Source organism: Pinus tabuliformis, chromosome 4_2, assembly GCF_031772625.1.
Source record: "Pinus tabuliformis cultivar Carrire ecotype Pingquan chromosome 4_2, CPIR1, whole genome shotgun sequence".
NCBI lineage: Eukaryota > Viridiplantae > Streptophyta > Pinopsida > Pinales > Pinaceae > Pinus > Pinus tabuliformis.
In genome coordinates this window covers 563,256,774-563,272,055 of record NC_142304.1, presented here as the reverse complement: position 1 = coordinate 563,272,055, position 15,282 = coordinate 563,256,774, and positions in this window count along the sequence as shown.

The following is a 15,282-nucleotide window of genomic DNA, read 5'->3' as shown; positions in this document are numbered from 1 at the left end:
TTATTCTTCAGAGAGTAGATCTGGTTACGTTGCCAGTGCTGGATCATTGCTTTGTGGAAGAATCTAGTATTCATTTCTCCTTCCCACAACTAGCTAACCCTGGATTTTTTCTTTCATATAGTCTCTTATTATTTTTTCCTTTCTTCTAACTGGTTGGGTAGCTTCTCTTCCTCCACTTCTAGGCTATCGGTTTGACCATGTTGGATGATTTGTTGTTGTAAATACTAGATTTTATTGTTTAGTTGTTGTTGGTCTTTCATGATGTGTCCAAACTCTTCCTGATTCCATTTCTTGAGCTTGTGTTTGATCTCATTTAACTTCAGTTGGAAGGTATGCATGTATTTTCTTCCTTTCTCCTCATTGTTACTCCAACACTCCTCTACTTCCTTCATTATGTTGGGATCTCTTAGTCAAAAGGATTCAAATATGAATAGCCGATTCCTTGGTCTAATTTTCAAATCCATTTCCAATCGGATGCGCCCGTGATCCAATCCCATGCATGGGATAATCAAGGTTTCAAAGAAAATGTCACTTCTAATGACTTGCTCCAAGATCAAAAACTTGTTTGATCAGAAGGCAATATGATGAGTTCCTCCTTTGCAATTGTTCCATGTATAGACACCATTGTTCATTTACAGGTCTACTAGGGACAAATCCACTATTAGATCCCCAAATTATTCATATTTGTCTATGTATGATGAACACCCCCTCTTTTATTCCAACGATGTTATCATATTAAAATCCCTGCCTAGTAGCCAAAGGCTTTCATGGTATACCTTCCTTATTTTAGAGAGGTTCTGAAGGAACACACCTTTTTCTCCTGGAATGTGAGGCCCATAAACCCCTGCCAGGAGAACCCAATCTCGGGATCCAATATGACAAAATTTACCTGATAGTATCCTCGATAGACTAACACAATCCTCAAATGTTATCTCTGCTAGGTTCCAGAGGATAGCCATGCCTCCAGCACTACCCCTAGCGTCTTGATCTATTACTTCATAATAGGGGTTATGCCTCTTTAAGATTTATTTAAGATTGACTTCTGCAATATTTGTCTCTTGGAGTATCATGATGCTTGAATTATATTTTATCAGTTTGTCCTTTAGGTACCATTTTTTGCATCTGTTGTTGAGGCCTCAAACATTCCAGGATGTAATTATGATTTCAAGGGCTTACTGAGTTGGTGGAACACTGCTAACAGTAGAATTACCCTTCCAGAATTTACCCACATTTCCCCTACCATTTGAATGTATTCGCTCAGTTTTTTCCTATCTCGTTTCTTTCAGCCTTTCCCTTGATTTTCTTGCTCCATCATTTGAATTTCTTGGGAGCCCAGCTGCTCCGGTTGGCCCGCCACTAACATTCCTTGCTTGGCCTGATATTGTTGAAAAGTGACTTTGTATAGCTGCTTTTGGCATTTTGGGTTGAATCTCTCATCAATATGCCTCCATTCGCTAAGAAGTCATTTCATCACTTATTATTCTCTGCTGAGATCATCATTCTAGCTGTCGATCTCCATATTGGCTTAGTCCTCTGCTTACATAGTTACTTCTTTTTCATGAGGTTCCTCCTCCGCTTTTCATTTGGTGTTGCTTCCTCCCCTTTGAGGGTTTCGATGGATTTCCAAGGCATTCTTTGGTTGAAGGGTTTCAAAACTTTCCTCATCCTCTTTTAGGACCTCATATCGATTGTGATTATAGAGGTCCTTTCCACTTGGACCCTAGTTAGGGTTTGGTAGATTTCTCTTATTTAGTTTCCTCCTCTGAACTTCCTAGAATCCCTCTGCATCTTCTTTTGTTTTGTTTTCTCCATTGGTAGTAGATGCTTCTGGCGCTTCTTTCTTGTTCAGAGCGCATGCCCAAAACATGTGTCCATACTCATGGAATCTACAACATAAAAGGGTATATGTTCATAATCTAGAGGCCACTGCCAAACCTCAACATGGTATTCCAGCTCTATGAATTCTGATAATGGCTATTTCCATGTGGATGTAGATCCGGGAGTATGAAGTGTACCTTCCCTTCCTTATGGAGTCTGAAACCTTGAAAAGTTCCTGATGGATTCACCAATCCCCTCCAGGATCTCTGGAACCTAGAAGTCGACCAATAGAGCAAATAAACAAACCCAGACTAGTGTTGCGAGAATTTTTCCCTGATCAGGGTTGTAACATTCCTACCAATGTCTCATAAAGAGGCTTGCATTGTTGAAAAAGTAGGGGCCCTCTTCAGGACTCGTTCCTTGTCTTCCAGATTGGAGAAGATCATTATAAAGAAGACTTTAGCTCCCAGCTTCAACTCAATCTGGCCGTTTGGCTACCATTTATAGTGGATCCATTTGACCAACTCTTTTTTGCAGGCCAAACCCCAATAAACTTGCATATTAGGGCGTGCTATTTCATGTATTTCCTGTACGATTCTAGTTTGTTGTTGGGTATGATAAATCACGAATTTTTTAGGCCCTTGGCAAGAAATGACCTCTCAGCCATGCCTACCATTGGGCACCCAAAACAAGAGGTCCTTTGTTGCGACCTCCTTGATAGCCAGTCGCTGTTGTTCTGTGATTACCCATTTCTACCACCGTTGCATTCTTGTAGGAGGGGATATCTCCCCCATGTTGTCGTACTCATCTTCTTTTTAGCAGGCATGTTCGTGGTAGGTACGATTCAGTGATTCTTATGGGTTCGATATTTGCTGTAGGGGCGTCAGGTTTTCAGTCTAAAACCTAGCTGTGAGAGTCATTCCCAAGCAACTTCCCACAAATAAACAATTTTTTTTTATTTTTTATGTCTAGTATCTTTATATTAAATAATGTGTTTATATGATATAAATAAAATTAATAATTTTTTAAAAGGCTAATTATTGTAAGAAACTATTTATTTAACTTTAAATTTATACTCATCCTAATTTAACGACAAATAAATTATCTATGGTAGTCTCTGCAGCACTAGAGGCATCGAGTGGTTAGAACTCAAGGGGAGGTATTGTTAATATCTTGTTTTCTATCTTCTCCTCAGTTTCTCTCCACAACCTACACTTGAGACTAGCTTCAAAACAATTGAGAGAAATATTTCACTTAGATAAGCATCTAATTAAAAATTAACCAAGAGTTGCACTTCACTTAGTTTCAAGTGTCGCATCTTATATAGGATAGTGTGCATCCTAAGAAATAGTTTCTCATCCCAAAAATTGGTAGCTAATTTATACTTTGCAAGTAAGTTGACTCCATAAGGCACTGGTCTCTCAAATAATCTATTCCAATTATGCTAATAATTAAAATTGTGAATCATCATTATCTAGGTTGCTAGGCCATTCAATTGTGTCTCTCGGACTAGTCGGTTCCCGAAAAGTCTTTCATCGACACATTTGACAGGGACTACCCCCCATAGCCTGTTGCAGGGAGACAAATAGAAAAGAGAGGGCAGGGATCAATGTGACAACCCCCATCTTAAATTTTTTTCGCATTCACCTATACAGTTTGAGTGACAATATGTCCTACAGAGGGTAGCGGTTGTAATAACCACATAATGGCCTCTTTTTCTTCTAAGGCAAGAGGAGGAAGGAGGGTCTCCAATAGGTGGTGCATGGGGGAATGAACCATGCCTTTAGATGCAGATATTACACTAGGGGAAGCACCCATCATGAGGATGCTCCCCTCTTTTTGTAGATTTTTACTTTTTTTATGGCAATGGCTAGCTGATGTACATAAACCATATATATATATATATATATATATATATATATATGTATATGTATGTATGTATGTATGTATGTATGTATGTATGTATGTATGTATGTATGTATGTATGTATGTGTGTGTGTGTGTGTGTCTATATATATATATATACACACACACACACATATATACACACACACACACACATACATATACATATACATATATCTATCTATCTATATATATATATATATATATATATATATATATATATATGATTTTTTCCAGCTATTACTATGTGATGCTTATGATGTATGATTTTTTGCAACTATTACTATGTGATGCTTATGATGTAATGTATCAATTATGTTTATGATTTATGTTTCTCAATGATGATATGTATGTAACATGTGCTAGTCAAGGATTTGATTAGATATGAAATCAATAACATGGTTTTGATGCCTTGGTATATGTGAAAATATGATATGATCAAAATCACCTGCTAACAATTGGGCATGCAGGTATTTCTGAAAAAGGTGATGGTCATGGAGATGGAAAGTTTGATTCAAATTCACTATGACAAGTTGGGAATCAAGGAACACATGCAAATTATGGATACCTAACTGTGTGGCATCAAACAACAGGCCTATGATGATGTCACTTTCTTCTTGACTATTAGTGGTTGACCTCATCGAAACATTGTTCTGATGGAGAATATTCTCATTAGGAGAATAAATGGCCTAGAGTTAGGTTTCACAACAATTGAGAAGCACCATCAGCAAACCCGTGGGAGTAATATGGTGGGTGATCCATCTGTGGCACATGATAAGAGTAATTTTTAGGGTACAACAATGATGGGGCGATCATACAAAAGTAAATTATGGCACATATGAACATCATAAGGTGAAAACAATGTGTGGTTATGGGTGCAATTTCTTGAGGTAGAGCCCATTGACAGGGTCTTTGAGACATGTTCCTTTCGGCTTTGCTAACATACATGCGCCTTTCAAAAGGAAATGTTTAACAATGTATGATCCCTTCCAGAATGTTTCAAATTTTCTTGGTCCAAAATCCTCATTAGTGATGTTGTACCATATTACTAAATCCCCCTCATTAAATGAGCGAGGTGTGACAAGGCGATCAAAAGAGGCTTTCATTCATTTCTATGGGATTCATTATGCTAGAGATATTCTCGCTGAATTTCATCAACGTGTTCCAGCTGGACGAGTCTTTTTTCCAAGGCAATAGTATATGGAAGAAGCTTGATATCCATGCATATTGTAGGGATCCTACACTGAATAGAGAGTAAAACTTTAATCCCATAGTGTAAGTGGAATGGGGTAAAGCCAATGGAAGTTTTGATCAAGGTATGATATGCCCATAACGAAGCGAAAAACATGTGGTGCCAATTAGTTTTATGCTTGTTCACCATATGCTACAACATTTTTTTGTAGACTTTTTTTACATATTCTACCTGACCATTGGACTAGGAATAGTATGGGGAAGCAAACTCATTAATAAACCAAAGGAGTTGAGGCAGTTGCTAGAACACCTCATTCTTGAAATTATTACCATGGTAAACATGAGTTACTTTGGGATGCTAAAATGCGTGATAACATGGTTAAAGAAAATCTGAGTAGCTGTATCGACAGTCTGATTGAAAGTGGGCATGGCTTCGACCCATTTAGTGAAGTAGTTGATAGTGACTACTATGTACTTGTATCCATTCTGGAATGGCGAATTTAAAATCTTGAAATCAATGCCCCATTTTTAGAAGGGGCTTACCGTGATGACAAGAGGTAAAGGATTAGGAGGTGATCTAGCTTTATGGGAAGATTTCTAGTAGCGTTCACATCTTTTAATTGCTTGAATGTAGTTGCAAAATAGAGTGGGCCAAAAATAATCAACGTTTGGATCTTTTGGGTCGTGGCCATCCCGGAGAGGTTGCCACCACATACCCCATTATGGAAATCATTTAAGACCCACTCAACTTCATCTAATGTAAGGGATTGGTGTAGAATGGTGTTAGTGCCTTGATGATATAAAATGTCTCCTATGAGGAGGTAGCATGGTGCTTGATGGAAAATGCACCATCGCTCATCACATGAGAGTTTAGGGTAGAAATTTTGGGTTCATAAGTAAAGGAGGATGCCACTATACAAAGGATTGTTTGTTGATATAATGAACATATGTTCGTCTAATAGAGAATCATTCATAGGAGACCCTTGAGACTCTGAGGTGAGGTCATCGATGAATTCATCAAGAATGAGGGATTTCTTGATTTTAGGGGAAGGAAATTGAAGGTTCAACTCTTGCAAAATAATGACCCCATTGAGCATATTTATGTTTCATCATATGGAAAGTAAGAAAGTATCAGATGGGATTGATACTTGTAGTGACAGTGGTGGTCTGAACAATGATGTAATGCCAATGCTTTTGTACGAAGTGTACTAGGGCTAAGGCGATATTATCTCTTGGCTTATAGTTAAAAGTAGGCCCTACAACGTTTTTACCAATGTAATAGATGACATGTTATATATTATCAAGCCGTATTGGACTAACACACTTGTGATGGGTACATTGGATCGTGACAGGTAAATGGTGTAGTCTTTATTGTGATTGAGATGGCTTATTAGTGGCGCTTTAGACAAAACATATTTTAAAGCATCAATTATTTTTGAGATTGTTGTTCCCAATGGAATGGGATATCCTGTAAGAGAATATGGAGGAGACCATTATCACATGTAGCATAATCAAGAACAAAGTGACACAAGAAATTGGCCTTACCTTATAAGCTCTATAACTGCTTCAAAATTTTGGGTGGTGAGTTTTCACAAATGGCTTGTACCTTCAGTGGGTAAACCCTAATACCTTGTTGGGAAATGATAAGCACTTGTAGTATCCCAAAATTGATGCAAAAGAAACACTAGAGAGGATTCAAGCATAGGTTATATTATCATCAACGCTAAAACATAAGGTGAAGATCATCAACATGATCTGAGCATTTTTTTCGGATCAAATCATGAGGTCGTGTAAGTAGGAAAGTATAACTTGAGCTAGAGAATGAATATGTGTAGTTCATAGCTCACTGAAAAGTGGCTCCAACATTTTTAAGGCCGAAAGGCATAACTCGATATGTGAAAGTACCCTAGGGGGTAGTGAATGTAGTTTTGTAGTGGTCTGCATGGCATACATGAATAGAATTACAACCTAAAAAGTTGTCCATAAAGGTCAAGGCTTCATGCCAAGCACAAGTGTCGATGACTTGATCAATAAAGGGTGTGGGATAATTATACTTAGGGTAGGTTATGTTGAAGTCATGGAAATTAGCATAAAATGTATGATTCCTTGGTTTTTCATGATGGGTACAGGGTTGAAAACCCAATATGTGTAAGTGATTTGATAAATGAGGCCTTCCTTATGCATCTTGTAAATTTCAAGTTTGATTGCTTCCACTTTTATGGATGGAGCAGGTGCCACTTTTTCCTAATAGGGTAGACATCGTGTTAGGTATCAATATGGTGCTCTAAAATGGTGGGGCTAATTCTGGGCATTCAAAATATAACCAAGCAAAAAAGTCCCTAAATTCTTGGAAGAGGGCTTTCTATGAGGCAACTTCTTCGAGTGAACATGCTACACCAAGAAATATCTCTTTGATGATGTTAGGATTGGTTGAGATAACAACCTTAATGGTAGGTGACATATTGAACATGTTTACTTATTCAAATGCATTGGGTGCTAGTATGGGATGCTTGAACTAGTCTATATGTTGTGTAGGCATAAAATCCTCGGTTTCAACCATGTATATGGTGTCGATAGACTCAAATTTTGGAGTAAATTATGTTTTTGCAATCAAGAAAGAAAGATGATGCATGGCCTCGAGAATATCTTCATCATAGTGAAAAAGTCTCAAGAATGGGGATGAAGGTGTCGATAGGTCAAGAGGGATTGTTTGGAAGATAGAAGTGCCAATTGACAAGTAGGGGTATGATACTGTACTTGCTGTAGTAGGACCAAGAGATGTGGACAACACATAGATAGGTTGGGTCCACATGGTTGTGGATGGAGCAACATTCATAATGAATGAATCAATCTCGTCGCTATGGAACAATGGGTAGAAAAAATTAATCATTGTTCCTACGGAAGAACAAAAAAATTGGACATGATGTTGTGTGTCATTAACACTAAGGGGTCAGAGTATCTCCCACATGTGAAAGGGAGAGCTTCGAGGGGATGGTGCTGGTGTCCTATGAATTGTGCGTGAAGGAGTAGAAATGATATGACCTATCATATAATTTTTTTCCTTAGAAGATGAAGGAAGAAGAATGGGTGATTCTACACCAGTCTATTGCAAAGAAACCCATTCCTCCCTAAACCTAGGGAGATGAGCACACTTATGTGTATGATGCATAAATTGTGCAAAAATGGTACATGGGTGTTGATTGCATGATGGGTTTTCTTTACATGTAGAGGGTACAAGTGGAAAATAAACATGAAGGATACTCAGAAGCTCTTTCAGGGCTAGGAAATGGTCGATTAAATGCCCCATCTCATCGCATAAGGCACATGAAGGAGTTGGGTTATTAGTAGAAGTGTGTTGTTTTGAATTCTTCTTCTTATTTTGTGTAGACAATGATGTGTGATGAGAGGTATGGTTGAAAATAGAACATGAGTGTGCTACTTGCTAGATTTATTAATAGAAGATGCAATAAAGGGTTTGAGGTTCATCATCCACATAGAGGGTGGGTGGAATCAATGGTGTTGCTAAATTAGTTTGATGAAGTGCGACCAACACATCCCGATATCGAGGGATTTCAGGACAATGTGTTAACTTTTATAGCACCACATGGTGTTCTAGTCTCGACAGTTGTCATAGAGGCTAAGAAACACTAGGATTCCATAACCTAGAAAAGATTTCAGGAAAATCCACCTAGAAATGCCTTAATTAAGTTAATTAATCAGAAATTAATTTTTTCCTAAGTCTAACTTAGGGAAAATGATTAATTAACAACAATTAAATGAGGAAGGTGAAATTTCTCTAGAAACTCACATGAATCGACTAGGAAATAATCTCAGCCATTGATTAAGTTTTAATCTTGTCCATTGGAGTCCCAACTAGAGATTATAAGAAGAAGTCGATGGGTAGATGGAGGAACACACTTGAGATTGATTCCCTTGGGCAGATCAATTTTTCCAGATAGCAACAAGATTCTACCGAAAGAGTTCAATCCAGAGAGAGGATGCATAGATAGAGAGGGGCTGAGACAGTGAGTTTGGAGGAAGTATTCCAGTTCTAGAGAGTCAAATACAGGAGGGTTGTGTTTCCTTTGTGGGGTTGTGCAGTGTTGGCACATAAGCTTCAAAGGAATAGATTAATTTGGCCAGTTAGAGGGTTTATTCAGTTGCTGGACGTTGGGAGAATTTCTGGAGAGGGATAGCGAGTCATTCTCAGAGGTCAAATTGGGCAAACGACTTGATCAATTGTAGTTTCTAGGTATAATGTACTAGTGCTTATGCAGGAGTGACACAGAGGCTGATGCAGGGGTTCTTGGAGCCCATTATTTTCTAGTTTTAGAGTTGGATAAGTGCTAGGTGAGAAAAAATTTGTCTCACTAATTTTTGTGGCCAGTTTCTTCTGTAGAGGATTGCTAGTTTGGGCATGCAGTTGTACTCAGAATTTTCTCACTGTTGGTTAATAATAAAAATCCTTAGCTGCTGCACTAGTTTTCCCACATTGGGTTTTTCTGTGGATGTTTGACTAAAAATAACAGTGTTATACTTTTGGGTGTGTGTGCCTATATTTTCTTAGTTTATAATTTATCTTCCACAGTATTTATTTTGGTGAAAATTGTTGTTGTGAATTATACATTGTTTTTTGTCACAAATAAACTACTAATTAATTTACATTTAGAAGAATAATTTCCACTTGCTGCAATAGTTCAAATTTTCACATGGTATAAGAACAAATTTGTTTAGACAGGAAGGTCAAAAGTGGTAGGAAGAAGTCATCCAGATTCAGAGGGAGTATGGTAGTTCGATTTCCAAATTTATACAGAGGATGGATTGGAATTTTGAACTACTGGGTAGAGGGTTTAATTTTTACAGTCTAGGTGGCAAGAAAAATTCATAGAGCACAATAGCAATTCCAATAGGGAGTAGTAAAGCAAGGAAGCAATTCCGGTAGAGAATATTAGTATTTTTGCTAAGAACATTCCTTGTTTGGGAACATAAGGGTTTTGAAACAATTTTTCCAGAGCAGAATCAACAACAGGTAGAAGAGAAAAGTGCACACAAAGAGGGAATTTCTCTTAGAGGGTTACTAGATTACAAATCCAAATTTCTAGTTGCAACCGATAGTAGATGCAAGCATATTTTATCACTCCAGAAGGGAGTGAAAATAGAAGAATAAAAAACTGAGCAGGAGAAAGAGGGATATTTCCTTTCCAGTTTCAGAGATGGCCACAATTGGACTTAGGTGTTATAATCCTATTTTCCACTCCATTAGGGTGAAAGAAACATAAGTTCAACTCACCTTAGTTGTTTGGCTAAAATGCATCCCTTTTCACCTTTTCTTTTACTTATCTGAGATTTATCCCATGTTCTAAGGGTGAAATTACATAATTTAGAAAATTTTCATAATTAATTTTCCAAAATATCATAATTATGAGATAATATTTATTTCATAATTGATATAATTGAGAAAAATCTCATAATTGTGCAAAAGGTTTCTAGAGTTTTCCATTCCCAAGGAGATCAACTTGACCTACTTCTGTAGAGTTGACTAGGGGTCCATTATTGTAGAAGTTTCCTAAATTCTCAAGCCCCTATGTGTTTAGATACATTCTCCTAGAGGATGGAATAAGCCTTTATAATCTCACCAAGAGGAAAGGGGATGAGGAGAGAGTATCCAAACTATAGCAGGAGAGCTCTGCTGTCTTGGGAGAGGAGACCATAATGCAAGTTGGAGGAAAGGATCTTATGTGTTGATGGTATACATTTGATGTAGTTCCATTTATATGGTTAATAAAAGTCTATGTTCCCTTCCTTACTGGTGGCCGGGTTGCAGGCATTATACAAAAACGTTCAAAACGAGACATAATCTCTTCTAATTCAGTCTGGACCCCTTCTTCACTTTCCTGTGGAGTATCACTCATCTATCTCTAAAGTTATCTATTCCACTATCCTAGCAGAACCACTTAAACTTTCCCCAACAAGATGAGCCTTATAAATCCATTAAAACATCACACGCAATACTATTAGGCAAGGTTTACTTACTTTTGACTAAAACGATGCGAGGTTGATCAAATGGTCACAACCTTAGTGATCCAACGGTCACTGTCTTGTTGCTCAACAATCTATGTGGCCTTTAACTGACCACACAAACCTGATGACGTTTATAAACACTCGGCCTGTAGAAGTTCGGGTCCGGTTTTTTTCACGTGCTTAATTCCTTAGGACGGACCAGATGGGGTTTATTGACTGTACTATAATCGATGTCAGGTCCGGTTCAGGAGTTAATGTCTGCCCAACTATTTAGCCAGTATCCATGGGATAACGATGGCCACTGGATCCTTCAACTTGCAGAGACTTCAAATAAACCACGAGTTAACACCAGGCTAACCTCGCTGTGGACTGGTCGTAAGGAATTGAAATTGGAATCAACGGCTTAGGACGAATGCAGTCTTTCAAGCCCGATCGAGGAACTCGTATACCTTCAAACTCCATAGTTCATAATACATGCGAAAAGAGAATTAAACTCGATTACACAATACTCAAACTTTTTAGAATTAAATAGGAAATTCAACAAAACACAGTGATATTATAGAGGGATGCAACACCTCCGGGATTGACCAAATCTACATAGAAAGACACAGAGAGATATTTTCTACAACTAAATCTTATATATGGAAAAACAAGTCGAATCAGTCAAAATCCCCTTATCATGATTCAGAACTTACATAAGTACTATTTCAATTAACAACCAGGTCCTAAATCAAAGGATCACACTAAGTAATCCTATCTAATCTACCTGATATTCTCCTCGAGAAACTCCACTACATCTAACTACTTGAATTTATTACATGATAATCTATATCCTAGATTCTAGTCTAAATCCTATATAGAAAGCTTTGAAAATTGATAGCTAAAGGACCCCACTCCTTTACTTGTAACTTTTTTTTTGGATTTTTGGAATAATATGAAGTCTTTTGTCTTTAAGCCTCATGCTCTTGCACCAGACTCCTAAGGACAAAATTCCTCATGGGCTCCTATCCATGAGCTCTTCTACAGAACTACCCAATTTTTGTAGTGTAGCATCTGTTACCCAGGTAGCTTCAACAATTGGTTGATCTTTCCACTTGACCAAATACTGAAAATACTCCTGCCGCCTTGTCTTCTTTAATAATTTCTTGTCTAAAATCCTCTCTGGCTGCAATTCCTTTGCTGTAGGTAATTGTTTTACCCAATCAATTTCTTGTTTCTCTTGGTCTTCTACTGTGTCATCTGAATTTTCAACTTCATCCCTATACAAATCAGCAACATTGAAAATTAGAGATATTCCAATATCAGAGGGTAATTCAATTTTATATGCATTTGCAGAAAATTTCCTCAATACTCTGCATGGTCCAATTTTCTTGAACTTTAACTTGTTATGCTCTCTTTTTGGAAATCTTTCCTTCCTCAGGTGTGTTAAAATCAAATCTCCAACTTCAAAGTTAACTTCTCTCCTTCTCAAGTCTGCTCTTCTTTTGTAATTTATGTTTTTGTCCTGCAACTGTTGTTTTACCTGTTCATGTATTTCTTGCATTTCTGAAGCAAAATCTTCCTCTCTAGCACTTCTCATCTCAGCTTTTCCCAGATTTCTTAATTCAGACACTCCCCTTGGATGTATTCCATAAACTATGTGGAATGGACTCTACCCTATAGTCCTGTTAGGAGAGTCATTATATGAATATTCAACATGTGCCAATACTTGATTCCATTGTTTTGGATGTTCACCTATAAGACTTCTCAGAAGATTACCCAAGCTTCTGTTTACAAATTCAGTCTATCCATCCATCTGAGGATGATAAGTAGAACTGAAACTCAATTTAGTTGCAAGCTTCTTCCACAATATCCTCCAAAATTTTCCAACAAATTTGGAGTCTCTATCTAAAACAATACTCTTAGGTAACCCATGAAATCTTACTATCTCTTTAAAAATAGATTAGAAATTTGAGTAGCATCACTGGTTTTATAACATGGAATAAAATGTGCCATTTTTGAAAATCTGTCAAATACAAGATAAATTGAATCATTTCCTCTTTGAGTCTTTGGCAAGCCCAAAACAAAATCCATGCTTACCATATCCTAAGGTCTATCTAGAATAGGTAATGGAACATACAACCCTGCATTTTGGCTTCTTCCTTTTGCATACTGATAGACTTTACAATTCTTCACATACTTTTCCACTTCAGTTCTCATCTTTGGCCATAAATAAAACCTGTTCAACTGCTCATAAGTCTTATCTGTCTCAAAATGTCCTACAAGTCCACCACTATGTTTCTCCTTGATTAAATTTTCTCTCATAGAACAATTTGGTATGCACAACTGATTTCTTTTAAATAACAAGCCATCTTGCAAGGAATAATCAAGCCACTTACTTCTGTCTAATAAAACAAGATTTTTACAAGCTTCAAATGCCTCTTTAAAATCTAAGTCTTTTAAATACAATTCCTTAAGAAAATCAAAACCCAATACTTGAATTTGACTTTCTTGAAGTAGTATGTTTATTCTACTTAAGGCATCTGCTACTTTATTTGATTGGCAATTTATATGCTTCAAGACAAAATTAAAACCTTGAAGATACTTTCCCCATTTGGCATGTTTCTGGTTAAGCTTTGGCTGTTGCACAATGTACTGCAATGCATGGTTATCTGAATAAAGTATAAACTCTTTAGACATCAGAGAATGTCTCCACTTCTTTAATGACTGCACAACTGCATAAAACTCTTTATCATATGAAGAATACTTCTTCTTTGACTCATTCAGTTTCTCACTGAAATAAGCTACAAGTCTATCCTCCTAACTTAAAACACCTCCAATGGCTTCTCCACTGGAATCACATTTTACTTGGAAAGGTTTATTAAAATTAGGAAAAATCAAAATAGGTTTTTTAGTGATTTTTCTTTTCAACAGCTTGAAGTTCCTTTCTGCTTCAGCAGTCCACCTAAATGTCTATCTATCTTTCTTTATAGTGTTGATAATAGAAGCATTGATATTACTAAAATTTCTTATGAATTTTCTATAAAAACTAGAAAAACCATGAAAACTTCTTACTCAAAAACACTTTTTGGTGAAGGCCACTTTGTGATTTCCTTGATCTTCTCTGGATCCATCTTTAATCCATCAGCAGAAACAAAAAAACCCAAATACACCAATTCTTCCTTCATGAATGAACATTTATTTAAGTTTATCAATAACTTCTCTTGCTACAACCTTTGTAAGACATAATTCAAATGTCTCATGTGTTCCTCCTTAGACCTGCTGTAAACTAATATATCGTCCATATATACTATTACAAATTTACCAATAAATTCCTTCAAAACTTCATTCATAAGCCTTGTGAATGTACAAGGTGCATTCAACAACCCAAAATGCATTACCATCCATTCATACAACCCTTCATTTGTTTTAAAAGAAGTTTTCCATTCATCCCCTTCTCTAATCCTTATTTGATGATACCCACTCTTTAAATCTAGCTTTGTAAAATATCTTGCTCCACTCAGACAATCCATCAAATCTTCAATTCTAGGTAATGAATTCTGCACCTGATGGTTATTTTATTGATTGTGCTTGAATCAGTGCACATTCTCCAGCCTCCATCTTTCTTTGAGTTGAAAAATGTTGGCACTGCACAAGGACTCAAACTTTCTCTAATCAGTCCTTTATCTAATAGTTCTTGCACCTGTTTTCTAACTTCTTCATTCTTTTTGGGAGTCATCCCATAAGCTTCGTCATTTGGTAGATTTGCTCCTGGAATCAAATCTATATGATGATTGATTTCTCAAGTGGGTGGTAACTCATTGGGCAAGTCATCTACAATTATATCACAATAATTGTCTAGCATCTCTTGAATCTCAATCAGTAAATCAGAAACTTTTGTGGAAGTAATTGTTACCTTGGGTTTACAAACCAATGAAAAACTTATCACATCTTCCTCCATCTGCTGTAAGTACTCCATTCCACTCAGCAAAAGGGTCTTTGCTTTAGGTTTCTTCGATGCATCTTCTTCTTCTATAGGAAGCAACATATGATTGACACCATCTTTGCTGAATTTGTAGGTGTTCTTCTTTCCATCATGCATATCTCCTCTGTCATACTACCATGGTCTACCCAATAATATATGACACACATCCATAGGCATCACATCACACAAAATTTTATCTTTATACTTGCCCAATTGCAAGTCTACTTCACATTGTTCATTTACTAACAACTGATGTCCCTTCTGTAACCATGATACCTTGTAAGGTATTGGATGTTTCTTTGTTTTCAATTTCAATTTCTCCACCACTTCTATAGAGACCAAATTATCAGTGCTGCCGCTATCAATTATCATTTGGCAGCATT